The sequence below is a fragment of the Pelophylax lessonae genome (assembly GCF_965119305.1).
Source record: "Pelophylax lessonae genome assembly, chromosome: 6".
Lineage (NCBI taxonomy): Eukaryota > Metazoa > Chordata > Amphibia > Anura > Ranidae > Pelophylax > Pelophylax lessonae.
The window spans coordinates 211988998-212001419 of record NC_138773.1 but is presented as its reverse complement, the minus strand read 5'-3'; the positions used below and the strand labels follow the sequence as shown (position 1 = coordinate 212001419).

The 12422-nt window shown below is 43.6% G+C and overlaps 1 protein-coding gene across 2 annotated transcripts in view; it reads right to left on the bottom strand.

Moving 5' to 3' along the window:
- The window catches only part of LOC309557909 (ras-related protein Rab-5B-like), an 88616-nt gene that overhangs the window by 67231 nt on the left and 8963 nt on the right, over positions 1-12422 (bottom strand). Inside the window, exon 2 of one of the 2 annotated variants that reach the window (XM_082260773.1) lies at positions 10033-10101. The exons of the other annotated variant lie outside the window; for it this stretch is intronic. The gene's annotated coding sequence lies outside the window, so the exon portion shown is untranslated. The remainder of the gene's footprint in view (positions 1-10032; positions 10102-12422) is intronic. 2 annotated transcript variants of the gene reach the window in all.

Genomic DNA, 12422 nt, shown 5'->3' with positions numbered 1-12422 from the left:
GCCCACCTGGAGTTTGCCAAAGGGAACCCGAAGGACTCTCAGGCCATGAGAAACAAAATTCTCTGCTCTGAAACAAAGATTGAACTCTTTGGCCTGAATGGCAAGTGTCATGTCTGAAGGAAACCATGCATCCCCTGGCTAATACCATCCCTAAAGGGAAGCATGGTTGTGGCAGCATCATGCTGTAGGGATGTTTTTCAGAAGCAAGAACTGGGAGACTAGTCAGGATCGAGGTAAAAATGAATGCAGCAATGTACAGAGACATCCTTGATGAAAACCTGCTACAGAACGCTTTGGACCTCAGACTTGGCGCAAATTCATCTTGCAACAGGACTACGACGCTAAGCACACAGGCAAGATAACAAAGAAGTGGCTATGGAACAACTCTGTGAATGTCCTTGAATGGCCCAGCTAAAGCCCACCTAATTGAACATCTCTGGAGAGATCTGAAAATAGCTGTGCACTGATGCTCCCCATCCAACCTGAGGGAGCTTGAGAGGTCCTGTAAAGAAGAATGAAAGAAAATGCCCAAAAATAGGTGTGCCAAGCTTGTAGCATCATATTCGAAAAGACTTGAGGCTGTAATTGGTGTCAAAGGTGCTTCAACAAAGTATTGAACAAAGGTTGTGAATACTTATGTACATGTGATTTATTATGTTTTTTATTTTTAATAAATTTGCAAAGATTTTAAACAAACTTTTATATTTCACGTTGTCATTATGGGTATGGTTTATAGAATTTTGAGGAAAATAATGAATTTAATCCATTTTGGAACAAGGCTGTAACATAACAAAATGTAGAAAAGGTGAAGCGCTGTGAATACTCTAAGTCAGGGCTTGACAAATTTTCCTGAAATCTAGGAGCCAGCTAAAAAAGTTAGGAGCCAGTTTTTTTTTTTTTAACTAACAACCAAGCTTTATTTAATAAAACGGATACTAAATTTACACATAAATACGACTAGAACCCCACTCTCCTCTATAGCGCAATTGGATGAAAACAGACTGTCTGTCTCTTTCCATCCGATGCCATCTGATCCGATCCACGGGGTGGATAGAAAATAGAACCACCATCCGTCGGCTTTTGGCGGACAGGATCAGATGGCGGCAGATTACTGCTCGATAGAGGAGAATGAAGGGTCCGATCAGGTCTGCCTGAAAAACTGACAGGTGGACCTGATCAGACAGCCCGTGTGAAAGGGGCCTTCGGCTGTGGCATGGCGATGAGGAAAAAAATTTTTTTTTAATAATAATAATAATAATAATAATAATAGGAAAAAAAAGAAATATTTTTTTTAATAATTAAAAAAAAAAAAAAAAAAAAAAAGAAGAAAATATTATTTTTTTTTTTTTTACATTTAAAAAATAAATTAAATTAACAATAAATAACCACACTCCCTGTCAAAGGTAACTAACTGGACAGGGAGATGGTAATGCATTGAGAACAAACAGGCAGTGGAAACAGTCATTACAACAGTCATTACTCCCGGCCACCACAAGAGGGCGCCAGTTCCCCATTGGAAACCTCTCTCATCTCAAGTAGGCCGAAAAGCCGGGGCCTCAATTTTCGGACGGCGCGGAAGTCCATGCAAAAATGACAGGACACCTTCTGCAGGGCACCCCAGGCGCCAGGTCACTAACTCTAGTCGCAAATGCGACCTGGCGCCCGGGGATTGTCGAGCCCTGCTCTAAGTGTTGTTTCTCTCTGGTGCTTCTTTCCTCTGTTATCAGCAGAGTCACTTCTGAGAAGTTTTCCGACACATGAGATACATTTGTGTCAGGGAGGGAGAGCTCAGCACAGAGCTTTTCTATTCACAACAGTTCTTCTGCTGTATGGAGAGAAGTGTGTTCCTTTCCTCCAATGAGCTCTCATACACTGTAACTACAGCCTCTCGGCCCCCCTCCTCTGTGCTCCTGACAGATTGAGAAGAATTTTAACACTTTCTGCACTCGTGGAGAAGCTGCATCATCACTCTGGCGGTCCGCACTGCAGGCGGCTGTGCATATTGTTTTTACATGTCCATCGGGTTACTTTGGAAGTGAGGTGGAAATCCTTTTACGATTCATAGCGGTCTCTGGCTCATATACCCTGTCACATATCCCTAAGAGAAAAGGATCACTCTGAATAAGCTGTGAATGTCCCAGATGAGAGAGAGTGGAACTTATCCCCTATATTCTATGCTGGCTAATAATGCTTTTCTGGTAAGCTGCCATCTGATGATTGTGTGTGAACACCATGGGACTGCATGCAGCACTTATTGAAGCTCAGGAATACTTATTAACCCCTCTCAGCTATTAAGAATTACACACCAAAAAGACTTCTGGACTTGTCCTCACATGCACTTTATCCTGCTGGGCACATTTAAAGGACTTACATCCCATTTTTTCCCATTGTGGCTTGGATGTTTTTGATTAACTGGTGTCACTATCAGTTTAAACTCTTTTTGCACCTAGCACTGTTCACCTTAACACTGTGTTTAATCATTTTTTAAGTTTTTTTTTATTATTTTTGACAAGAGAGAAGGAGGGAGCACACATTAATTGTCATTTCTAATTATTTTTAACCATTTAAAGCAGAGTTCTGCCCCCCTTAAAAAAAAATTTAAAGTCAGCAGCTACAAATACTGTAGCTGCTGACTTTTAAATAGTAGAACTTACCTGTTCAGGGAGCCCCCAATGTCGGCACCCGAAGCCGATTTAATTATCAGCTCTCGGGTACCGCCGTCGCCATCCAGGGTAAGGGAACCCTGCAGTGAAGGCTTTCAGGTTCACTGCTGGTTCCCTATTGCCATGCACAAGCACGCTGCACTTTCTAATTGGCCGAGCAGCGGAGGAAAAAGGAGGGGGCTGAACTTCCGAGGGACAGTGCCGCGGCGCTGTCTCCCAGGAAGTGGGGAAGGGTACCTGTCAAAAACAGGTACCCGTTCCCACCTCCCCCTTGAAAGGTGCTAAATGGGGCACTGGAGGGGGAGGAAGCAGATCAGCAGAGTTCCGCTTTTGAGTAGAACTCCACTTTAAGTACTTTTTAGCACTTTGCCACTTTACCCTTTTTAGTGGTAGGAGATAAGGAATAATTATATATGCTTATACCTTTTTGAACATTAATTAATTTGAATGGGATCGCACACACATTTCTATTTTATTTTTTCCTTAGTCCAGGGACTTCTAGATGCTGCTCTAAAGTGAGATAGCGCATCCTATACTTTTCGCATATTTCAATGTACCTGTCATTGTTTCTTGTGTATCACCCATATCAAACCGATTTTACCAAAACCAATGTATTGTAATGGCCGCCTCTATAGGAGTGGTCAGGAAATATAGCCTACAGCACTCCCCGTTCCTATAAACCAAATAAGCCTACCCTATTAGTATATGGCTGCTCCCAGGAATGCCATTCTCACTGGCTAGGTAGTGTAGGGGGCGCTAAAGTAAGGAAGAACAAAAAAGTTCCTGTTGTTCCAGGAGTACAGTTGTCTGCAGGGGATGGCTGGGACTGGTGTCTCACAGGCAATTAATCAGTCAGATGTGTCAGTTCAAGCTCAGGCAGAGACATGGTTAGCAAACAGGCAAAGGATAGGTCCAGGCAACAGGCAGACACGTGGTCAATAAATAGGCCAGCATAGAGTTAGTACAGGCGGCAGGCACAGGCTGCCATCACTGTGGCAGTGATCAGGAACACTTCTGCTGACTTACACTGGTCTAGTGACACTGGGACAAGTATGGCGACAATCAGAGACACCACTGCTGGCTTACGCTGGTGTGGTGGCACTGTGATAGATGTGTCGGTGTTAAGGAACACTGTTGCTGGCATACACTCATTTGGTGACACAGACTGGTGTGGTTGTGGTCAGGAAAAGTGGTCCTAGCTGCACTGGTCTGGTGTTTTGACAATCAGAAAAACAGATTCTAGGTACACTGGTTTGGCAGTGATCAGAGGACTGTGACTGGTTGTACTATAAGGACTCGTTTACACTTAAGGTTGGGGGGCCGGTAAATACCTTATGGTTTAGCCACGGTTTTACCACCCCACAACTGCTTCCCCCTTTAACTGCAGAGGCAGCAACTGGGGGCTGTGCACGTCACAGCTGCAATGCTTTGCATCACAGCTGTAGCAGGAGTTACACCCCCGGTACTCCAACTGATCGTGACCCATTCAATTGAATGGGGTACCTTATGCAGGGTACAAGGTGTTAAAGCAGGTGTTGAGGAGGCAAAACCATACCTCCTCACTGCCTGTCAAATGCTCTCTGAAGAGCAATTTGAACATGGATGGCTCTTCCGAGAGCATTGCACTTGTGAACAAGTCATTCTGGTGACACTGACTGGTGCGGCGGTGATCGGTGACAACATATACATATATTTTGTTTTCTTTTTAACATACTGTCATCAAAGTGACACTGTACCACTGTGAGAGGGTGGGCTGTAACCAGGATTTTTTTTTTTTTTTTTACACATTATAATTGCTCATTACAGTGATGATCACGCAAACATATTAACTATCATGAATGGCTTTCATTCATTAATCATTGTTTTCTTTCGCGATTGATGTAATTTACGGTATTGGCCCTGTATCATGTGATCACTGTGACCAATCGCAGAGGTCACAATAGCAAACAATGCTTTCATGAATGGATGCCATTCATGACAGTTGTTTACTAGTGCACATGTGATTGGTCCTCCCCAAACCCACCTGGCTGTTTATATAAACTTGCCAGACAGGGGGTGGGTTAAAGAAAAAGTAAATGCAAAACTTTTTTTTTTTTTTTTTTTAATTTTGGATAGAGCAAGGGAGAGTTCTAAGCTCTGCGAGAGCTTTTTGTTTCCATCTGTGTCCAATTTTGGAGATTTCCCTTAACTTCCTGTTTCATAGCCCAAAACAGGAAGTGAGCAGAAATCCCTCCAAAATGAGGGAATGTGGTTTGTCATCAGGGTCACAAGAACTAGTGTCACCATTGGAAAATTCTCCCTCTATTCCTGTTCTAGTGGCAACCTAAAATTTAGGATTTTCTTTCACTTTCAGCGATAATAGTAAACATGCCAAATTGATAGGATGAACCTCCCTAACGGGGGAACAGACAACAGAAAAAAACTGACAGCTGTTCTGATCCCTCTCCATTCTATCAAACTCAAAAAAAAAAAAAGTTTTACCTATAATTATACTTCAGCCAATTATGTTTTACTGCGTGATGCGACTAAATGGAATTTGTTGATTGGAGGAAACACATCTCAATAGTAAACTGCCACTCCACCCTGGATCTAGCTGTATTGCTTTGAAAGCAAGAAAGACACGCAAATGGTCAAAGCTTTGTATAGTGTCTGGTAGGGATGTCTGGATTAGTAGACCAGCTAAACAAAACCATGTGTAAAGCCTGGAACAAACTATTAGTATTTTTCCATTCAATAGAGCAGGTTGAATAAAAAAAACTGACAGCTCCAGTTGGAGCCGCTGTACTAACGATCTGATGTTAGTACAGCGACCCCCCCCCCCCAGCTGTTGTGATCTAACAAGGGTGCGCTCCCCCCGACAAAACACTCTGATCAGTGCTCTCCACAATTGGCAATTGGGTCAGTTGCTGGTTTTCCAGTATACTCGTCCGACAGAAGCCGGCTTCTGTTAGACCGAGGGCCTTGCACACGGGCCGAATGTGTGCCGGTTTTTATTGAACCGGCCAATGTTGCCCTGCATTCAGCCCGTGTGTATGGGGCTTTAATGTCTTAAGCCTCATACACACGCAACGATTATCGGCCGACCGATCGTCCGTCTTTTGTCCAGAGTGGTGTTTTGTTGGTTGGAATGTGCTCCAGACTGCACACGAATTTTCTCGACAAAATTCTACTTCAGAAGTGATGTCATGTGTTGGTTTGCTTTCTTCTCTGAGCATGCCCAGTCTTGCTCATTAGATTTTTCCCTGTCGAAATCTGTACTGACTGACGGAAAATCGGCCGTGTTTTGACAGCGGATAAAAATTTTATAGCCTGCACACCAGAATTTTTTCGGCCGAAAAGTCGGAGTTGGTTGTCAGAAGCATCATACTAACAAGCTGAAAATCGGCAGATCGGTCGTCGGACGAAAATTCCCTGCTAATTTTCGACACGTGTGTACAGGGCTTTAGATAATATAAAGATACAGTTGAGCTGCTTATGCTAGCTATAATTAAAAACACATTTAACATTTTTCACAATTAAATAATTGAAATGAAGGGTTATAAATGCATATATTTGTTATCATTTCCCGAAGTTCAGCTTGAAAAATCCATAAAATTCCATCTTAACCTCCCAACTTCTGATTGAACTGTGAAAAACAGCACAGACCTCAGATGTAGGCTTGAACTAACACTTTGATAAGCTAGTGGCTTTCAGTCCTGGCTGGCAAGAACAGCTTCAGTTCTCTTTGAAAATTCAGACACAATAAGGCCCTTTCACATGGGCGCCTCCGTCTTGCGGATTTTGTTGGCTCAGCGGGGGATCGCTCCACTGATCCCTGCTGAGCAGGCAGATGACAGGTCATGTCCGCTCCACTGTGCAGAGTGGACACAGGTAACTCTCCTCTATGGGGAAATCAGGTGGAAATGGACCGCCTGTCCATTTTCATCCGATCCGATCTGATAGATGGATGGAAAATAGGACCACCATCTGTCTGGATTTTGTAGGCAGGATCGGATGGCGGCGGGTGTCATTGGACCCTCCAGTCTCCATAGAGGAGACTGGAGGGTCCGATCAGGTTCGCCTGAAAAACTTACAGGCGGCCCTGATCAGAAAGCCGGTGTGAAAGGACCCTTAGTTTAGTTTTGGATTATGCGATCACCACATTAGCTGTGACATAGTGATCATATGGGACTCGGAGGATTCCCTGGAAGAAAAAAAAAGCAATCTGACTAAAAATGGCACTGCAGATTGCCTTGGTGGTGGTAATGTGCATCTGGTTAATCTTGTAATTGTCATATACAATTACAGTATAAAAAAAAAAATGCAAATACAATTTTAATTTAATCAGTTTATTTTCCAATCATGTGTTCACCATGCCAGCTATTACATAGTGATCGCATAAAAATTGAAGGCTTTTTTTGTAAAAATATGTAATCGGACTTAAAAAAAAAGACCCTGAAAGTAGCAGTGTGCGCTTGGTTAATATTGTAATTATCAGATACTATGACAGAAAATAAATAAAAAATAGAATCCTCTTAGTCCCCATTCACACTAGCGCGACTTGTCATGCGACTTGGGCGCCTGACAAGTCGTGGTGGGTCGTCTGCCATTGATTAGTACAGGACCCGTTCAAATTGGAGCGACACAAGTCGATCCGACTTAGAAAAAGGGTCCTATACTACTTTGGGGCGACCTGGAGGTGACTTGCATTGACTTCAATGATATGAAGTCCGTGTATGTCGCGCCGAGGTCGCGGTGCACGCTATCACAGGTCGCCCCAACAAGTCGCGTCGCCCCTGTCTGAACGGGGTCTTCTTTGTACATTTGTCAGTCCATAAGACAAAACATTTTGGTACACCGTTTTTAATACCAAAACATATATATTTGGTTTGCAAATTAGACATATGAAGTCAACCAATGCCATTAGGCATTTGGCCTAGGCATCAATGACTGAACCATGTGCTTTGCCTAGAATTTCTCTGGAAAAATGTAAAATGTAACCACAACAGTCACTTAATGCGATACAAAAGGAATTTTATTTTATCTATAAAACAGTCAGCTTAAAAGAAATGTAATAATTACCTCCTGAAAATAGGAATATATAGATGCATGGCCAATACATCTGCCAGCAGCAGGGTGGAAATTACAGACTTAGCTTTTGGCTGTGTTCCAGCGAGGGGTGGCAACATTGTGACACACAGATGTGTTAAAATAACACTCTTTAACGTATCAGTCATTGAAGTGGATACAAGAGAGCTGAGAGGGCCAGACTGATAAACGGCAGGGATCTGCTCACATTTGCATGTAAAGGACATAGTACATACTGATCTTCTTTCAATTCATTTTATTACAATTATTAAATTAGATACTATAGGAAAGTATATGCAATAAAACTGAGCATATAGTTTGTCCTGTAAAAAAACTTCAAAGTCCAACCAAACAAAGGTGGATCAAAAATTACCCTGGGATTACTGGAAACTGTACTATTTATTGCCTATAAAATAAAATGATACAAATGGCAATTAAGATGTAACATTTCACAACCTTTCAAAAATCAGATGGAAGCGGAGTTTGGAAGGATTGCTGTGGGATAGGTCAGAACGCTCTTTGGGCCTTTAAAAAAAAAATGTAATCTAGAAATGTAGAGAGGTCTGAACGTCCCTACATTTAAAATGACTGCAGTGCCTACAGTGTACAATCATACGAGGGCTGTGTTTGCCAGCACTGGTGTTCCATGCATCCCTGTACAGGCAGTCCCATTCACATCAATTGGGATGCAGCGGCTGCCCGGACAAAGCTGCTGCTCCCAATCTGACAGCCATGGAAGTGCACAGGACCAAACGCAGACAGTGCCGGCTATCAAAATTGGAAGCAACTGCAGCTTGAACTCTCTCCCGTCATATGCGAAACTCCTTCAGCTTCAGCAAAATGGCGGCCTCCAGCGAGAAGAAACAGGAGCAATGCTGGAGGCAATTTACAGCGCACACTCATTTTGGTAGCATCAATATTAACCACTTCTGGACCGGAAGGTTTTACCCCCTTAACGAGGTTGTAAACCCATGAAACTTTTTTTTTTTTTGCTGCAACCTGAAAGAGAAACCCATAATGAGCTTGTATGCATCGCATACTAGCTCATTATGAAATACTTACTTAAGAACGAGCCCCCGCCGTGCCGCCCGCTTACCTGTATGACGGGCGACATGTCCAGTCACCCGTCTTCCGGGATCGCGGCATCCGGCCATCTGATTGGCCGGAGCCGCGGTGACGTCACTCCTGCGCACGCGCGCAGGAGCCAACGGTCACGGCACGGGGCTCTGAAGAAATGGGACCAGCGGCCGTTCCTTCAGAGCGCATGCGCCAGTGACGTCACTGGCTGCATGTAAGGTAAATATCTCCTAAACGGTACATGTTTAGGAGATATTTACAGTACCTATAGGTAAAAGTGTCAGAGGAGGGTTTACTTCCTCTTTAATGACCAGGCCATTTTTTGCGATACGGCACTGCGTTACTTTAACTGACAATTGCACGGTCATGCGACGCTGTACTCAAATAAAATTGATTTCCTATTTTCCCCACAAATAGAGCTTTCTTTTGGTGGTATTTGTTCACCTGTGCGTTTTTGTTTTTTTTTGTGCTACAAAACAAAAAAAAGAGCGACAATTTTGAAAAAAAAAAAAAAAAAACAATATTTTTAACTTTCTGCTATAAAACACAGCCAATTAAAAAAAATTTAAAAAATCTATTTTTTTTTTCAACATTTTAGGCCAATGTGTATTCTGCTACATATTTTTGGTAAAAAAAAATCCCAGTAAGCGTACATTTATTGGTTTGCACAGAAGGTATAGCGTCTACAAACTAGGGGATAGATTTATGGTTTTTGTTTTTTTTTTACTAGTAATGGCAGCAATCTGCAATTTTTAGTGGGACTGCAACATTGCTGCCAACAATAAAACTACACTTTTGAGGGGGCCTGTGACATTACTACAGTAATCAGTGCTAAAAATATACACTGTTACTGTACTGGCAGGAAAGGGGTTAACACCAGGGGCAATCAAAAGGTTAAGTGTGTCCCTAGAGGATGCTTTCTAACTGTGTGGGGGATGGACAGACTAGATGAACACAGAGAACCGTGTTCCTAAATAGCAGAATCACTGCGCTCATCATAGGGGAGCGATCACAGGTGATTGCTGATTGGCTCCCCCTATCGTGCACACCCCCACTGACTATTGCACGAAACGATGTACAAGTACGTCATTTCACGAAATAGAGCCAACTTGCCACAGTATATGTACTGCTAGTGGTCAGCAAGTGGTTAATATGGAATATATATTCTTTGATAAAGAATATTATTTTTATGAAGTTTTTATGGATAAGGTTCCGCTTTAATAACCCACTTAGCAGGCTAATAACTTCTTCATCAAGCTGTGCTGCTGCAACAGGGTTCAAGGTTCAAACTGTGCTGTTGGATAAGATTTTCTGGATTACAATACTGGCCAGCCAAATTTAAAAATACTTTGACAAATAAAGCCTTTCCCATTAAACAGCATATTCACCTCCTGCATGAATTTATCATTCTCAACATCCAGACATTAATAAATGCTCATATTCATCATTAGCAAGAGCGGAGTTCCAGCCATTTCACTCACCTGTCCAACGGTCCAGCGATGCGGCCGCCCAAAGCCTCGATCCTCTCCCTCGGCGCCGGCATCACTGCTGTGGGCACCCGGCTGTGACAGTTTGCGGCTTCACACCCGGGTACGCACTGCGCATGCGCGAGTTGCGCTACGCGCCGTGATTGGCCGGCAATCTTCTGGGACCTTTGACATGTCCCAGAAGATTGCAGGGCGGGAGGGGGAAGAGGAGAACTTCCGCTCAGGGGGCCGCGGCGCTCCGATCGGAAGTGGGAGCGGGCACCTGTCAAAACTAGGTACCCGTTCCCCCCAAAAAAATGACATGCCAAATGTGGCATGTCAGGGGGTTAGGATCACCTAAAGCGGAAGTTCCACTTTTGGGTGGAACTCCGCTTTAACCACTTAAGCCCCGGAAGATTTTACCCCCATTCCGACCAGGGGGTATTTTGCGATTCGGCACTGCGTGACTTTAACGGACAATTGCGCGGTCGTGCGACGCTGTACCTAAACGAATTTGGCGTCCTTTTTTTCCCACAAACAGAGCTTTCTTTTGGTGGTATTTGATCACCTGTGTGATTTTTTGATCACGCGCTATAAACAAAAAAAGAGCGTCAATTTTGCAAAAATAGCAATATTTTTCACATTTTTTTATATGAAATTCCCCAAAAAAAAAATTTAAAAATCAAAATTTTTTTACTTTTTCGGCCAATTTGTTTTATGCTACCTATGTTTGGTAAAAAAAATCGCAAAAAGCGTATTTTGATTGGTTTGCGCAAAAGTTATCGCGTTTACTAACAAAGGGAAAGATTTCTGTCATTTTTGTTGTTTTTTTTTTTTAACGTGTAATGGCGACGATCTGCGATTTTTTTTGCGGTACTGCGACATTGGGGCGGACAGATCGGACCCTTGACTGACATTTTTGACACTTTTGGGGTTACCAGTGACATTTCTACAGTAATCAGTGCTATATATATGCACTGTTACTGTAAAAATACACTGGTAGTGAAGGGGTTAACTTTATTTGGGAGGGAGGGGCTGTGTGTATCCCTAGGGGCGTGCTTTCTACTGTGATTGGCTGGGGCTTGAGCTGTATGGACACTGATCAACGGATCTACATACTAGATCCGAGAGATCAGTGTCTTAACAGCAAGGAGAATGACAGGTGGCTTGTTTACACAAGCTGCCTGACATTCTCCCTCTCCCCCGCCGATCGCCGAGTGACCGGCGGACATCGGGTCCGCCGGTCACACGCGCGGGGGGGTCCGTGACCACGCGGGAGCGGGAGCGCGCCTCCGGGGGCGCGCGCTCGCTCCCTAGACCCTCACAAGCTAGTGACGTAGCCCTACTACGTGAGGGGCTGACTGCCGACGTAGATCGGCGTTAGGCAGTCGGCAAGTGGTTAAAGAAAAGTAAACCCTCTTATTGTTTTCAACCAAGGAAGCTGCCGTCTTAGCCTTTGTTTGATCTTCAGCTCCATGGTGCTGCACATGTGATCAGTTAGGACACCAGCTATTTGATGGGTTGACAGTTGAGAGCAGAAGCAAATATGACAGTTACTTTACTTTCCTGACACGTGCCGGAATGTAACTGTTTTTTGAAACTGTTCAATCAATATGTTTAGTTCCGCTTTAATGTCTTCTGGACTTTATGCTGTGGTGACTAGACTAAAAATGACAAATAAATGTAACAGAAAAATACCATAAAGAGGAAGTTTACCCATAACTTGATAGAAAGAAAAAAATAAAAATAAATGTTCTCTAGCAAAGGAACAAACATTCCACAATGATGCTACCAAAATGAGTGTGTGCTGTAATTGCCTTGTGCATTGCTCCTGTTTCTTCTTGATGGAGGCTGCCATTTTGCTTAAAGCGGGGTTCCACCCAAAACTGGAACTTCCGCTTTAGGTAGTCCTAACCCCCTTGGCATGTAATTTTTTTTTGGGGGGGGGGGGGGGAGTGGGTACCTAGTTTTGACAGGTACCCGCTCCTACTTCCGCTCGGAGCGTTGCGGCGCCCTGAGCAGAAGTTCTCCTCTCCCCCTCCCTCCCTGCAATCTTCTGGGACATGTCAGAGGTACCAGAAGATTGCCGGCCAATCAAGACACGCAGCGCAACTCGCGCATTGGCACAGTGCGTACCCGGCTGTGAAGC